Consider the following 18,051-nt stretch of genomic DNA (forward strand, 5'->3'; position numbering starts at 1 on the left):
GAGAGAAAAAAAGTTAAGATAATGTAGGAAAATATCTTCATGATCTTGGGGGATAGGGAAGAATTGCATAAACAAGATAAAAAAACACCTCTATCATTAGGAAAGAGGAAATGTTGATAAATCTGACATTAACTTTAAGAACTTCTGTTTACCAAGAACATTGTAAAGAGTAAAAAGATAAATCATAGACTGGGGGAGGTATTCTTAATTCACAAAACTGACAAAACTAGTATTTTGATGTATTAAAAACTCTCATATAGGCATGGACTGAGGGAACGATGGAAGTGGTGCTGACGACAAATTTGGGGAAAACAGGCCAGGGAACTTTTGCTTCATTCACTGTTTGAACGTTTCAGAGGAGTCTGCTGGACAGACGCCTTTACCAACATGGGATGGTTCAGCCAAGTAAAGAGAGGCATTATCAGGCATAGTGTCTTTGATCATGTTCACTAGAAGCAGAACTTGAGATAAGAATTGTAGTGCCTACTATTTATTGGAGAAATTTCAAGAGAAAGGGAGTGAGGGAAGTGAAACCAGGCAGGGGAAAATGCGAAGAAGGATGTGTTCTTAGCTTCAGCCTGATCCCATAGGATGAATTGTACCATTGAGTTGTTTCCCCTTAAGGCAAGGAGGCCAGAATTCCATACCCCTGAGGCATTTAGTCATTGGCTTTGGGCTGTACCCCAAAGGTGAGAGTAGGCCTAGCTGGCTTCGATCAGCTGAGGGAAATTCTCCACAGAAGGGGACATTTGTAAACTCTTAGCCACCAACTCAACATTTGAAGGGATGAGTGATTGGTTGGTAAAGGGGATCACTGTGGAGCATCAATTATCCTCTGCAGTGAGGACTTGGTTAGCATGCCTCAGTAAACCTTAATTCCCATGTGGAGTGGATCCATTGCTGGAACCAAGAAGCTGCCATGAGGCTGAATATCATAAGGCACAGTGATCTAGAGCAGCATGTAAAGGGTAAACGTTGTTCTCAGGGCATGAGGAGATTATAACAAGGACATAGAGGGATTTCTAGAGATGAGATTGAAGCAGCCAGAGGAAGAGGAAAAAAAACAGACCACAAGGTTACCAACTATAGATGTTGACCTCAAGCCAGCAGGGGACATAGCACAAGAGAATACAAAGGCATCTTCTTTCCAAAATCAGTATCATTTCTAGGCTTTAGCCTAAAGAAGGCTCCAGGGGTTGGAAATAAGTGCTTTTAGAGTTTGCAAAGAATAATATATCAGGTTTTTTTTTTTAAATAAAGAAATTACTGCACACCTGAATTGTAGTGTAAGTGAAATTTCAGCACCCCCTTTAAGACATTTTAAGGCTACTTGATTTTTACATTCAAATGTATAAAGGAAGTAGATAAATGTTTGACTTTTGACAACAAGATTGTAAACAATTTGAGAGCAGGATGGTGCAACCCATACAGTAAAGTGTTATATAATTCAATTTTATCTCATGTTATTTCCTTTATTTAAAACTCATTCTCTTTTGTTTCAACCCACATGTACCAAGAGCCAGTGGTAAAAGTAAAAAAAATACTGTGGAAAAAGATGATGTGACTATAAATTGTATTAGGGTATCTGTTACTAATATAGAGAAAAATAAAGTTAGACCCATACCTTATCCCACAATACCAGATGAATAAAATATATATGAAGTTAATTAGTAAGACAAAACATTGAATTTTATGTGATCTCTGGACTGTTCTATAAGTTTTATAAGCTTTAAAGTAAAAAATCACAATTATGATGAACCAATCTGATTATATAATAATTAAAATTGTGTGTATAAGAATTTTAAAAACACAGGGAAATATTTTAACAAATATGGGAAACAGAGGCTTACTATCTTAGGCAAATTAAAAAGAAAATATTCTAGTAATCAAGAAGAAAAAGATATAAGCAATTCCAAATGAGGAATTATGCTAAGTAAACAGATATATGGGAATGTTAAGCCTTTCATTTCAACCTTAAATACTTACTGAACATCTATCATGGGTCAGACACAGTTCTAGGAATTTTTATCAAATTAGTTCTAGTCATAAAAAATAGAAATCAAATCACTAATCAGATACTGGTGAAACTGATACTTTCATACGCTGCTAATGGAAGTAAAATATACAATCTCAATTGGATTTGGTCATACCTGTCAAGTGATAGCATTGTTCAAGTTCTTTAACTCAGGAATTGTACTTTGGGGAACATACCTCCAAAGAGAAAAATCCTAAGAAGCTTAAAAAAACCTATATGCCTGAAGGTGTTCATCACATTGAATTATATACATATATATTTACATATAATTATATACATATAATTATGTATATATAACAAACATATATATATACAGTTTATGTACACAGCTTAAGTATTTAGCATTTTTTATACTTATTCAATATCTGGCTCTGTTTATAAAAGTATTTAACACTTTTATTGAAGCTTTCCCAGACTTATTTTTCTATAGAAGAATTTTTCATAGAATATTTATTAATTAAGGACATACCTTCAGGAAGAAAGACACCTACAATTTTGGTGATCCTTCTTTTAGGGTTACAGGGCTAATGATGTGGTTCAAGTATACTAGTGATAAGGTTTAGTGTCCAGGCCCATGTAAGCATTAGCCTCTAATCTAGAAGGAAGAGAGTTTGTAGAACATAAGCAATTAAAGAGGATAAGGTCCCTTGATTATGTACCTTTCTAGATTTTTCTGAAGTGTGAGAATCTCATGAATTCTTTGGTAAGGCTCAATGAGACAGCTACAACCTACCTACTGAACACAGACCCTGAACTCCTCAGAAAAAGTGAGAATGAATCTCTTACTCTATAGAGACTGAGACATTCATAAAAAGGACAAGTCTCCTTCATCAACTAGAGAGTTCAGAAGAAAAGGCAAACTACCTGATTGGATCTCAGAATAAACATTCTTAGAGTAATGGCGCTCACTAGGAGCTCTCCGAGGTTCTGAAAATTGCTTGCATCTAACTCCAGCTGATAGAACCTCCTTTCACTAGTCTCTCTCACCTAAAGGATTCACTACCTCTTCTTGCCTTGGCACTTGCCCTCTGGCCTCTGACTCCTTCACACAATCCGTCTATGACCCATACCTAATGGATCTGCAGTCACTGCCTATTCTCTGTATGTCCTGGCAGCCTCATTTATCAGGTATCTTCTAAAGGACGTCTATTTGGGGTTATCTCAGTGGGGGAGAATGTATGTTTTATTACCTTTTGGATATACTATAAGGAAATAAGGAAAATAAGGACAGATACTTTTCAGATATGGGTACTTTTAGATCAGTAAAGCCTTGTATCTGTTACTGTATTTGGTTGCTGCTGGGATACTTGAGGAAGTAACTACTAGAAGAACACATGTAGGAAACAGAAAAAGGAGACAATCAGAGAGTTGAGAGATATAAAGAGCCTACATGTGACTTATCTGTCATTCTTTTCAACCCTTCAATTGTTGGATTAGCAACAGGGTACAGAAGGGTACCTTATGTATGGTTGGTTCTGGTAAACAAATGAATATTAAACTAAGCACTAGAAGAAAATAGTTCTAACCTCGTTCTTTAAAAAATAACTAGTTGTATAATATTGAATAAATTGTTTAACTTCTCGGTATTAATATAGGGTAACTGCTGCAACAAACAATCCCCAAATTCTAATCACTTAAAAACAATCTAAGCTTATTTCTCACAAAACACTCCAATATATAATTCCTGGTTGACTGGCTTTCCTGGATTACTCTCCTCTAAGTGGTGACTTAGACTTGTTCTATATTGTAGTGTTTCTGTCCTATAAGACCTTGTAGTCAACTTAATTCATCTAGTAAATGAAGAATGAGAATGGAGAGGGGCTTATATATCGGAGGGTTTTATGGGTCAGGTAATGCTGTGGTACATATTACAACTACACACATTCTACTAGACAGGACTCATAACATGTTTATACCTAACTGCATGGGATTTTGGGAAATGTAGTCTTGCTCTATGCCCAAAAGGAAAAGACACACACAGTTTGGTAAATAACTGGCCAGTCTCTCCCATACTCTCTGGGTTCTGGGTTTCCCCAACTGTAAAATGATGCAAATAATACCCATCCTTCCCTCTTCATAGATTTGTTGTGAAGATCAAAGGAGATTATTTGTGTGAAAAGACCTTGAAAACTGTAAATCAACATATACAGGAAGAGAATCATTATTGCTTGGCCTATCTATCATCGAATGTTAATTTTAGTAGTGAAAAAAAGGTATTCTTTCTTTGGTAGGACTCCTTATAGTTGGCCCCAGTATATACCAAGCACAAGTATATTTAATGGGATAATGTAAGATTTTTTTTCATATGGCATGAAAATAGAGATTATAAATGACATTTCATAATTTGAATTCCTTAAAAGAAATATATTAGGATGAAGTTAAGAGAAAGTACCATTTTGCATTCAAGCCTAATTTCTTTCCAGGTTCCTTAATCTATAATAATAAAAGCATACTATGCTAATCAGACTGGATGTCATTCCAGATGTCCTTCTGGATAAAGCTGGGGCTGGAGGGAAGCCCAGGTCCTGGGTGCCAGAGGGAAGACAGTGCCAGCAGCTGGGGGAAGGAAGGCCTACTCTTCGCAAATTTTGTGCATTGGGCCTCTAGTATGCTTATAAAATAAAAACTACCACAGGTTTGATAAGAGGTAGGAAGTTCTATTATCTTTGGAATTTCTCTCTGGACTGATTATTGGAAATGGGATATCTATTATGATTGTTGTGTATGACATCTAATTATTCACATGAAAAAGGCACATATACATACCAGCTCCTTTTTATTTTTCTGAGGCCCTTCACCTTAAGCACCCAGATATTCCCTCTAACTCTCAAAGCAAGAAAACAATAAAACTGCCTCTTCCAACTCCTTCTCCTTCTCAGGGTTGCCATGAATCAGTGTATCTGATAGAATTGCTTTATGCTTACATGCCCAGGAAAACAACAATGATTTCCGACAACTGATCACTCTTTAGATTCATTATGTGTTCTAAACTAAAGTTTGTTTTAGCCACCTGGGAAGGGCTGTTATTTAAGTAAACATCACTCATCCAAATGTGACTGAGTCATCAGATCATGATGAACTGCAAGATTTCTTTTAGGATGAAAAAAAATTATAAGAAATCATAACATCAAGGGACATACTTTGAGACCAATCTTAGTTTTCTGAAAGGATAAAAAGAAAGACATTTATTTGAAACTCTGGGGCCTTAGGGTAGTTCACCAGAGCACACTAAGCCTTAGGAATAATGTGCAATTTATCTTAGAGCAGACCAAATTCCCAGCTTAAGAATTCAAAGCAATGATAGCTCTATTCTCAATATGTATAAAATAACCTAATGTGAATATGACCTAAAGGAAATTAGACTCCACAGAATCATACATTCTGCTGCACTATGATATTAACTTGAAAATATAGAGCCTTTTTTTGAAGGAAATATGAGTTGGGATGTAATAAAGAAGGATATGCTCTTGGAAATATGAATTGCTATAAAATGAAAGCAGTGTCTAATTATATAAGGGCCTTCTACTGATAGACTATCACTCACATCTGGGTATCTTGGCTATTTTCTCCTATCAGAAAAAAAAGTGGGTCAAGGAATTATACCAAAGCTGAATCCACTGAGATGTATAAGCTTTGAAAGAATTAAAAACAATTTCCCCCTTTTTCTAGTGGTTCTCAGCAGGTATCTTTTTAAAACAATTTCCATCTACCAGCCATTTCCCAGCTATCTGCTTGGATTCGATTCTGGTCTGCGTTCTACTCATCCTATGTGTGTCATGAACCCATGCCCAAATTGATGCCAAAACCAAGCAAGTTAAAACTATTGGACTCCTGAATAAGATGAGACCCACCATTTATTCTGACTGCTGTCATTAGTATCTTCTCAGTTTGATGATAAAGCCAGGTTGAAAGTGAAGACAGTTTTGCTTACAAAAGAATTTGAGTATTGTAATGTTATACTTGGAACAAAAGTTTCTCCCTTTCCAGGAAAATGCGCATGTCTCGAACAAAAGTTTCTCCCTTTCCAGGAAAATGCGCATGTCTCCCAAGATATTTGTGAGGGGGGAGACGGGATTGTAGAGGTAACATGAGTGAGTGGGTGAGAACTGGGATTTAGAGGTTGACGAAACCTGGAATCTCACAATACTGTTTCACACCAATTCTAGGACCTTGGCAAGTGACTGATCACTCTGAGCCTCAATTTTCCCATTGTCAAATAATCTATCTACCTATCTATCCATCTATCTATCTATCTAAAGGCTAATATGCTAAGTGTCTGACTGTATGACTCTTCGACCGTTTGACCAATAGCTATGATGCGCACTGACCACCAGGAGGTAGATGCTCAACACACAGACATGAAAACATGGAACAGACTGATGAATTTCAAAGGGAAAAGGGAAGGGGAGAGGTTGGGAAGAGATTAACCAAAGATTTTACATGCATACTCGAGGTCCAGTGCACGGATTCCTGCACTGGTGGGGTCCCTTGGCCTGGCCTGTGCCTGCTCACAATCCAGGACCCCTCAGGGGATGTTGGAGAGCCAGTTTCAGCCTGATCCCCACAGGCCAGGCCGAGGGATCCCACCAGTGCATGAATCCATGCACGGCCCTCTAGTTTGTTATAACTGACCAGAGGCCCGATGCATAAAATTCGTGCAAGGGAGGGGCTCAGCCCTTGCAGCCCTGGCTTCCTCCAGAAGGTCATCCAGATGGTCGTTCTACTGTTCAGTCTAATTAGCATATTACCTCTTTATTATATAGGACAACGTGCATTGACACATCATTATCACCCAAACCCCACATTAGGGTTCACTTTTGGTGTTGTATGTTCTATGGGTTTGGACAAATGTATAATGACATGTATCCACCATTGCTGTATGATATAGAATAGTTTTGCTGCCCTAAATATATGCTGTGCTTCACCTGTTCATCCTTTCTTGCCCCCTACTCCCTGGCAACCACTGATTATTTTTAACTCTTTATTGTTTAAAGTATTATATATAGTATTACATATGTCTCCCTTTTCCCCCATTGACCTCTCCCTGGCCACCCTCACCCCCAGAACATGCCCTACCCCCCACTTGTGTCTGTATCTTTTGGTTATGCTTATATGCATGCATACATGTTCTTTGGTTGGTCTCTTACCCCCCTCTCCCCTGCTTTTCCCCTAACCACTGATCTTTTTATTGTCTCTGTAGTTTTGCCTTTCATACAAGCCATATATTTGGCATGTAGCCTTTTCAGATTGGCTTCTTTCACTTAATAATATGCATTAAGTTTCTTCCATGGCTTTTCACAGTTTGATAGTTCATTTCTTCTTTAGCACCGAATATTATTCCATTGTCTAGACATACTGCAGTTTATTCATTCACTTTCTAAGGACATTTTGGTTGCTTCCAAGTTTTGCCAATTATTAATAGCTGCAATAAACATCTGTGTGGAGGCTTTTGTGTGCAGTTTGAAAATGATATGCCTAGGTGTAGTTTTTGGTATTTATTCCACTTCGTGTTCACTGAGCTGTCGGGATCTGTGGTTTGGTGTCTGACATGTGCCTCAGTTAACCCATCCTTAAAGTGGGGATTATAATAATAGCTACTTCATGAAGTAATTGTGGGAACTAAGATGAATTCAGTACATGGCAAGCACTTAGAAGATTACCTGGAATGTAGTTAGTACTACATAAGTGTTAGCTAATATTTAGTTGACTAGGGCCCCAGTGCACAAATTCATGCACCTTGAAAAGAACTGTGGGCTGTGAGGCTGCAGTGGGCACAGGAGCAGGTCTCAGCCCATCCTGCATGCCCCCACCTGGCCCCTCCTGGTGTGGCCCTGACAGTGGGTGTGAGCGGCGGCTCTGGCACTGGCAGTGGGTGCGAGCAGTGTTGTTGCTGGCAGCAGGTGCGAGCAGTGGCTGCTGGCTCTGATTGCCCCTCAGGAGCAGGGGGAGGTGGAGAAGTCCTGAGGGGTTATCAGGACCAGCAGCCACTGCCCGCAACCACTGACAGTGCCGAATGATCAGGGCTGGTGCCAGGCGCCAGCAGTGGGTGCGAGCAATGGCTGCAACTCCAGCAGTGGGTGCAAGTGCCGGACAGTACCATGGCGCATGGGAGCAAAGAATTTTTAGTAACCACCAGAGGCTTGCCCCATGACAGCAACCGGCACCCCACCTGGCGCCCCTGCTCACCTGCTCCACCATCCCACTGTGGCCGATGACTGCCATGTTCCGCGTCCACCCTCTGGTGGTCAGCGCACATCATAGCAACCAATTATTTGGTTGGTTGTTCCACCGTTTGGTCTTTTGGCATATTAGAGTTTTATATATAGATACTTGCTAAGCAACAGGCTAAGTGCTTTTCATACAGGATCTCATTTCTTCCTCACAGCAATCCTATCCCCAGGAGGCACCTATTACTATGACCATTTACAGATGGGAAGACTGAGGCTTAAAGAGAGTGTCTTGCCTGTGATCACACAGTTAAGTGGCAGTTCTGGAACATCAATTCAGGTCTATGTTATTGTCAAGACCATGCCTTAAATGACCAAGGAATAGCACCTTTAAAGGGGATTGGATTCTAGTTAATCTCTATCGTCCCTTCCAGAACTACCTTTCTCATGGCACTGTTTTGAAGATTGAATAAGCTACAGTATGTAAAACATTTTGCAAAGTGCTTTGTAAGTGGCACATTGTAGGTGCTCAAAAAAGTTGGATAATAAAATAATTCTAATTTAAAAATCTTCTCTAGTAGCTATGGTAATGGAAAGAGTTGTGAAATGTCTTATGTAGAGGCCCCAAAGATATCCAGGCATGAGGAGGGCACACTGTAGGAAACTATTGATGTAGGCTTGGCTAGAAGAGGTCACATTCATTTACATAAAACCCAGCCTTTATGCTGCACAGAAGGTCTCCTGAACAAGAAGCTGAGATGTTGTGGTTTTATTTCTAGTGCTGGCAATCATAAGAGAATTAGGACACTCTTGGGATTATAACAGGGCTCTTATCCTATATAATAAAGAAGTGATATGCAAATTAACCTCATGCCCTGACAAGATGGCTGCCTATGACCAGGCCAGCAGGGGGCTTAATGAGGGATGACCAAACAACTGAACAAGCAGGCTGCATGGGGCGACCAGGCTGGCAGGGGGGATAGTGAGGGACGACCAAACAACTGAACAGCAGGCTGCATGGGGCAACCAGGCCAGCGGGGGGGGGCCATGAGGGGTGACCAGGTCAGCAGGGGGGGAAGTTGAGGGCAACCAGGCTGGCAGGGGGTCAGTGAGAGGCGACCAGGCTGGTGGGGAGCAGTTAGGGATGACCAGGCCGGTGGGGAGGGGCAGTTAGGAGCAACCAGGTCAGCAGGGAAGGGTAAGTTGGGGGTGATCAGGCTGGCATGCAAAGGCAGTGAGGGGCAATCAGGCCAGCAGGGGGGGTCAGTTAGGGGCGACCAGACAGGTGAGCAATTAGGAGCCAGCGGTCCAGGATTGTGAAAGGGATGTCTGGGATCGGGCCTAAACTGGCAGACATCCCCCAAGGGGTCCTGGATTGGAAAGGGTGCAGGCTGGGCTTAGGGGACCCCCTCCTGTGCATGAATGTCATGCATCGGGCCTCTAGTTTATAAGTCTCATTAAGTGTAAGGATTGAGTTGGAGGGAATATTCCCCACATGATTGGTCCTGATTAGAGAGGAAGAGATGGCCTTTAATCTGGACATCAGCCATGATAGACAATGTTAGGACTGCCTGCTTTCTGAGCTTCTCAGAGTGAAAGGGCTGCCAGAGTAATGTGACTTGGACATTATGTTTCTTAGATCAGGGTAAAGGGATATATGCTTATTAGTATTAGAGGTGACAGCTGCTTTGGGGGCCAGATCTATGGGGCATGGTAAAGGGGGCGAAATTACTGTGTCTCACATTTCAGTGGTGTGTGTGTGTGTGTGTCTACAGTTCTGTTATTGCTACTTCAATATCCTCTGAAGAAACAGATTAAAAGTAGCAATTCTACTCCCTTTCTTTGGCTGCCCAGGTAGACCTACCTGCAAAAATTAAAATTATCATCTTAAAGTCCTTTGTTAGCCTCCTCCAGTTATCACTGCTCATCACATATCACACTCTACATTGCCATTGTTTACTTTTCAGATATCTCCCATCCTTCATAAACATGTGGATGGAGGGCATATTGAGTGACTGGCACTGTGTTATGATCTGAGGATACAAAGAAGGCCCTGACCCTTAGCAGTTTGAGAGATGTGGTGGTTTTATTCTAGTGCTGGCAATCATAAGAGAATTGGAACAATCTTGGGCACAATAGCAGGGCTGAGGGAGATAAGAGTGTTTAAACAACTCAGTATAACACGATGTAATGGGCTATGAGAGACATGTCTTCATTTGACTTTCTCTCAAAGCATACTGTGTAACAAGGAATTGAGTGCAAGTGGTTTATTTGGGATGTGATCCCAGGCAACACTGGCAGAAAATATCAGGGAATTTAGGCAGAGAATGGGAGAAAGCAGATCAAGGGTACATCTTTAATCTAGTTACTAGTGGCCTGGTGCATAAAATTGGTGCACATTAAAAGGGAATTAATTGGAGGAAATATTTTAATATTGCTATTTTCCCTTTCTCTATAATAGAAGTGTCAGAGATGAAAGAAAATTAGTAAAATGTATACAAAAATCTTCCTCCTGTCAGAGTGTGGGGCACACTACAGGACCCAGAGTCAAGTCCCCGCCCACCCGCATGCACCTTGAAATTGTGTGAGACCCAGACCCGGCCGGCCCCACCCGCATCAAACCCCACTGGGCAAGGGGTGCAGCCTCAGGACCCCTCGCACCCCCTCAGGTCCCCTGGCCCAGCACTGGGGTGAGAGGCACGGCCTGAGATCCCCCAGGCCGATGCCGGGGCAGGGGATTCAGCCTCAGGTCCCCCAGCCCAGGGCAGGGGGTGAAGCCTCATGTCCCCTATCAAGCCCTGCTGGGTGGAGCCTGAGGTCCCTTGGCCCGGTGCCAGGGTGGGGGATTTGGCCTGAGGTCCTCTGTCCAGCCCTGCCAGGTGGGGGACACAGCCTCCGGTCCCCTGCTCTGGCCCGGAACCATGCAGCCTCAGGTCCCTGCTAATCACTCATTACAGCTCATTACAGAAACCCCGCCTCTGCTGTGGGTGCAGTCATTTTGTGTTATGGGAACCCTGCATTCGCTGTGGGCGCAGCCAACTTATGATGGCATGATGGAGTGAGGGTCAATTTGCATATTACCTCTTTATTATATAGGATTGCTATAGGCAACTGGAGTTCAACCTCCCTGGGGAGCTCTGGGAGCTTGTTTTTCCCACAAAGGGGCCATATAGCTGGGACACTTTAGCATCAGATATCTCTTTATTGATATTTAAAGGCTGCCTCAAGGGGCATTACTTCCCTAGCACTACTCCCAAGCACCTGGCCAAATGTGCTCTAGTGGGTAGATATACAGCCTCAGACAGAGCCAAATGTGTTTATGGAAGTCGCCTTCCATGTAGAGGTGAAGGCCAAAATGATGTGGCCAGGGCCCCAGCAGCATCTGCTAAAAAACGCATGTTGGGTTTATAGTGAAGGCATACAGAGAAGATTAGCCATCGGTAGCTTGGGTGATCAACAAAGGCTTTATAGAGAAGAGCTTTCCAGGTCCAAACAAATGCATGCAGTATTTGGGAGAATGCAATGAATTCGACATGGCTGGTCCACTGTGGTTGAGGAGAGAGTGCCCAGCACAGGAAAAGGCAGTACTGGTAGTACTAGTAACAGGCAAGGGCCAGCTCCAGGAGGCCCATTCACCAAGCTTCACTCCAGATTACTGGAGATGCAGAGAAAGCCACTGGAAGACTTTGAGAAGATTTGTGACCTGGCTACATTAGCTTTTTAAAAAGAACAGGTGGCTGATCTTTTCTGTTTGCTTCCTGTAGGCTTCATGTCTATTTCTTATCACTGAGAGCATCACCCCAGAACTGGTAATTCATTTCTATCCAGTTTGCAGTTTTCCCAACACTTCCAGAATCAGCCTAATTTTTTCTCTCCAGAGATTGGTGGTGTTCCCTCTTCAGGTATCTGAGTCACAGCCCCATAGGGGCTCTCCTCCAGGCTTCTAGGTTCTTATTTTCCCCTCTTTTATTTATTTGTATGCAATATTATTTATTTATTTATTTATTTATTTTTCAATTATTGTTTATTATTTTGTACTTGCTTCCTCTTCCCTTTGTTTCCCGTCTCCCAGGGGCAGTGACTGATTCCTGCAGCTCCCATCTCTATTTTATCTCAACATCCTCTGTCTACCTTTTGAGTCCTCCAATACCTGTTTCAGCAATTTCCCCTCTAATCTCTGGTTTACTTCTGTTGAAATCACTGTGGTGCTTTGTCTTTCTGCCTGAACTCTGACTGATAAAAGGAGACACAGATGGCGGAGTATCTGGGGAGTGGGCTTAGCTCAGAGACCGGAATTTTGCAGTTAACACACCAAAGCTCTCAACAGCCAGGATGTAGGCATGGAGAAGACAGATGGTTGGGCTCAGAGCTTGGGAGTTTGGAGAGGAAGATGTTCATGAGGCTAATAAGCATTAGAAGTGGATGGATGCCCTGACCAGTTTGGCTCAGTGGATAGAGTGTCGGCCTGCGGACTGAAGGGTCCCAGGTTCGATTCTGGCCAAGGGCATGTACCTTGGTTGCAGGCACATCCCCAATAGGGGCTGTGCAGGAGGCAGTTGATTGGTGTTTCTCTCTCATCGATGTTTCTAACTCTCTATCCCTCTCCCTTCCTCTCTGTAAAAAATCAATAAAATATATATTAAAAAAAGAAGTGGATGGATTAGATCACAGCAACAGCAGCATCAGAAACAATAAAGATAGATATGCTTATAATTTCATGTTTACTGTGGGCCAGGCAGTTTTAAGTTATATATATATATATATATATATATATATATATATATATATATATATATATATATATATATAAATAAAAATTAACTAGAGGCTTGGTTCACAACATTTGTGCACTGAGCGGGGGGGGAGGGTCCCCCACAGCCCAGCCTGGGACCTCTCGCAGTCTGGGACCTCTCAGGAGCAGGTGGACATTCCCTGAGGGGTCCTTAGCGCTGCTGCAGAGGTGGGAGAGGCTCCTGCCATTGCCGCTGTGCTCACCAGCCTGGCTTCTCCCCCTGAGCAGCGCTCCCCCTGTGGGAGTGCAGTGACCACCAGGGGGCAGCTCCTGTGTTTAGTGTCTGCCCCCTGGTGGTCAGTGCACATCATAGCGACTAGTCGTTCTGCTATTTGGTTGATTTGCATATTAGCCTTTTATTATATAGGATTAACTGAATCCTCATGACAACTCTAGGAGACGGGCACATACTATTAATATCCACTAACCAAGGCACCAAGAGACTAAGTAATGTGCCAAGGTCAAATAGATAGTAAGGGGCAGAGTTGATATTTAATCCTGGGCAGTCTAGCCCCTGGTTGGGACTCATCATCATTACAAGGGTGAGTTTCCTGACTTATGGGTCTATGATTCCATGAGAATAGGACTAAAGGTCTCCATCACAATCTTCTGTTTGTCTGTAAGATTGTAGCGATGATGACACAGTTCCAAGAAGCCCTTGCAGAAAGTCAGAGTAATCTGGGCTTAATCTACAAGGATGAGACTGAAAAGAAAACCGGAGGAGAAAGCTTGGACTACTAGGGGTGTGGAGCTCCCCTTCTGCAAGGGCAGATAAAATGAGACAGAGGAGCTGAGAGTTTATCATTCACTGAAAGCCTAATTAGGTCATTGGTGAGGACAGAATATTTTTAAAAATCCCATTGGCTAAAGACCTGTGGGATTTAATTCTTTCATTCCTGCTCCTTAGTCTTAGAATAAATGAAGCCATTTCCTAGTTACAAAAATAATGTTAAAAAATGATTGATTGTCCTAATGAGGAAAGAGAACAGCTGTCTGAACAGCAGATGTAACTTTTATAATCATTTCCTCTTCATTGCTTTTCTCCCTAACAACCCTGCACTGATGATAGTATTTAAGAAGGAGGGTGTACGATGGGCAGAGGCCTGGAATAATCAGGAAGCTTAGGCAAAGAGAAAATGGTTAGCCCAAGTCCCTTGTGATTCACTGCTTTTGTAATAAGCCCAAAGTTATGGCTGTTCAACAGGCTGGTTGAAGATGACATAGCCAGAGTTTGTGGCAACACAAGGTCCTAAGATTGAGGGCCAGACCAAGTAGAAAAACCACCCATAGATACCACGTGTACTTAAATCTGCTCTAGCTTTGCTATGCCCCCAGGGTGAACCATCATGCAAGAAAAACATCCCTGCCAGGAGACATTTAGCAGAAAGTCTGGAAAGAAACTGAAATCTTATAATACAGTGGGGCCTTGACTTATGAGTGTCCCGACTAACGAATTTTTTTGAGATATGAGCTGTCTCTCAGCCGATTTTTTGCTTTGAGTTGCAAGCTCAAAAAAATTCGGGTTATGAGCCAGCTTCAGATACCCCACCGCTAGTTGGCGCAGCGAACGTCACAGTGATTTGACATATGAGTAATTTGAGTTATGAGCTCCGTCATGGAATGAATTAAACTCATAAGTCAAGGCCCCACTGTATAGGCAGCAGAGCATGGTAGTTAGGAACATGGGCCCTGGTGGCAAATTCTGCATTTGAATCCTGACTCTATTGCTTACCAGCTGTGTGACCACGAGCAAGTTACTGAACTTCTCTGTACCTCACTCTCTAGCTGTGTGACCTCAAGCAAGTTTCTTAACCTCTCTGTGCCTTGGTTTCTAGATGTGTGACCTTGAGCAACTTCTTTAACCTCTCTGTGTCTGTTTCCTAATCGGTAAAATCAGGATGATACGAAAACCTATTTCATGGAGTTGTTCAGGAGAATAAAGTAAATGTTTGTAAAGCACTCGGAACAGTGCCTTAAGTCTATTAATAGGTTTCCTCAGTAACATAAATAGCTTGCCATTGGCAAACCTGTGAATCAGTCCAAGTTTTTTCTGCCATCTGTAAAAGTGTGATTGAGCAAAATTAGTCTTCTATGTCCTTCAGGTTCTAGGATCTCTTTCTCCGTCCTTTTACCTGAGTTGCATGATGGCCCCACATCCCACTGTTCACTTATTCTATACAAATAATCCATAAAAATATCAGGAGGGGCTAAAAACCCCATTCATGTTGAGATGCTAGTGACTGATAAACTTCGTCATATTTTTCCTCTCAGCCTTAAATCAAAGGGCTTGTGTGGCATTTCAGGCACTGGCCAGAAGCAGTGGACTTCTCCGTGCCACTTGGTGCCCATTTTGAAGACCAGCTTTGTGTGGACCCTCCTGGTACCCCTCATCACAGCTCAAAAAACTCTGAGATTAGGGTTGTCCCAGCTGGGACCCTGGACCCACACCACCACATCTTGTTCAGGTACTCCCAAAATTATACCTCTAAAGCAGGCATCTGTTCAGCCTATGGGCACAGCCATTGATGGTTCTGGAGATGTTGGACCAGACCTGCTTGGTGTAATACTCTTGTCCATATATCTGGAGAGCTGTCCCAAATTTTGGTTTGTTTGGTTCAAGTAGGTATAATTATCCCTAATATTAAAGAGCAAAATTTATTTTAGTTTTGAAAGCATTTGTCTTCATTTTTTTTTAGCCTCAAGATAGGCTCATTTTGCAAGTGGGAAAAATCCTGACTCTATCAGGTTTGGTTGCATATACTAGGAAAACTATCTTAAAGTGTCTTAAATATGGGAAATTAATTGTCACAAATAAAGGAAGTGTCCAATGGCAGGGCAGTGATCAGCTCCGGTTCTATCAAGACTCTGACTTATTTTTGTTGAGAATCTCTCAGCTCTTCTCCTCCATGGGATGACTTGATTTTTAGGCAGTTACAGGGTGCTGTAGCACACCCAGGGCTCAGATTCACACTCCCAAACACCTGAGAAAGGCAGGAACCATCTTTTCTGATGGCTCTCTTTAAAAAATTTCCCTTAAAATGTCCTCTTAGGTCACATTGGCCTGAATCGGGTCATATGCGAAACCCTGAATAATCCTGGAGGCTGGGAGAATGCCATGTGCTAACTGGCATAGGCCTGGAATTCTGATGCAATCACTGTTAAAGAGGCTGTAATTACATTTTGCCCAATTAGTCCCATCAATGGCATTAGGAATGGATTAGCTTCCTTTCATGGTTGGGTGGAAAACACCTAACCAAAAGTTTGTGGTATTGTCAGGAAATGGGCATTGTCAGGATGCTGGATAGGTAACTGGGCAATCAGCCTCCATGATGGCCTCCACCAATTCTTGCCTCTTGGTATTCAAAGCTCCCCCCCAACCCCCATTGAATAGGACCGCCCTATGTCACCAATAGGATATTGAGGAAGTGACACTGTGTATCCTAAAAGGCACTTGGGGCCTCTGCCTTGAGTCACTTCCTCCGAGGCTCCATGCAGGGGCTCCCAGAGAGAGACAGCAATCTGCACAAATTTGCTGGCCATGGGTATGAGCCACCTTGGAAATGAATCCTGATTCAGTTCCAGTCAAGCCGACCTCTTAGTGCAACCTCATCAAAGACCTCCAGCCATAACCAAGCTAAGCTGCCCCTGAATCCCTGACCTTCAGATAACCCATGAGAAATAATAAATAACTCTTGTTTTAAGCCACTACACTTTGGAGTGATTTGTTGCGTAGCATCGTACCACCAGAATAGTGACCTTCAATGGACACTGTACTGATGATTGTTTTTTTTAGGACCAGGGGGTTTCCCTCCTCCCTTTCCTTTATTTCTAAATAATTCAAAGTAAAATTAGTGCTTTCTAAAGAATTATCTGCCTTTATTCTCCATTGCTTCCACTACCTTCATTCAGTATGCAGCTACCAACAAAATGGGTTTTCTGAGGAATTTCACTCAAGGTCTTCAAAAATTTAGAACCTCCAACTTGTGCCACAGACAAGACTGGTGTGGAAAGCACTGAACTTGGAAGTTGCCTGAGTAACACAGTGGGAAGTTGATTAGACCCACCAGGATAGCTGACTTTGGGGCAGTCCTAATGCAAACAGGCTTTACCACGTTGGAAAAAAGATGTTCAACTTTATGCGTAATCAAGATAGAATTTCCCTGTGGAAATATGGCAAAGCTAAAGATTATAACATTTTGTCTACTTTTTTTTCTTATTACAAAGGTAAAACCTTTTTATTATAGAAAATGTGAGGGATAAACACTGAAAATAATCAAGAAACTAGAAACCACCCACAACCTCACTATAAAAACTAATGTTCCTTCCTGTTTTCCCCCACACATTTAACTATAAAATGATGATATGAAATATAGTTTTATATCCCACTTTTCTCGTATGTTCTGAGCATTTTCTCATGTGGTTAAATAAAAAGCATGTTCTTTCATGGATGCTTACAGTTTTATTAAATAAATGTGCCATCATTTATTTAGCCATTCCTCCTGGTTATTACTATTTTTTTATCTATTATAGACAAAGCTGGGGTGACAATCCTTGTACATTCATCATTACCCACTTTTCTGATTTGTATCTCCTTAGTTTAATTCCTAGAAGTAGAATTATCAGGTCAAAGTCAGGGCGATTTTCTTTCTTTTCTCATGGTCTTTTAAAAGTTGAGTTTATTGGGTGACATTGGCTTGCAAAACCAAACAGGTTTCAAGTGTACAACTCAATAAAACATCATCTACACACTGCATGCTGTGCCTGTCACCCCAAGCAAAGTCTCTTTTTTTTCTTTGTTGATTAAGGTATTACATATGTGTCCCTAACCCCCCCTTGCCCCCCACGCCCCCACTCATGCCCACACCCCCCTGTTAAGCAAAGTCTCTTTCTGTGCCCATTTCCTCCCTTTTGCCCATCCCCACCTCCCCCACCACCTTTTCCAGCTGTCACCACACTGTTGTCTGTGTCTATTGCTTTTCTAAAGTCATTTATCTGTGTTGCCAAATTGCCCTTCAGGAAGTCTTGCCAATTTATAGTGTTTGAAGAAGCCTATGAGA

This window comes from Myotis lucifugus, unplaced genomic scaffold (genome assembly GCF_000147115.1).
Source record: "Myotis lucifugus unplaced genomic scaffold, Myoluc2.0 scaffold_49, whole genome shotgun sequence".
In the NCBI taxonomy this organism is placed as follows: Eukaryota; Metazoa; Chordata; class Mammalia; order Chiroptera; family Vespertilionidae; genus Myotis; species Myotis lucifugus.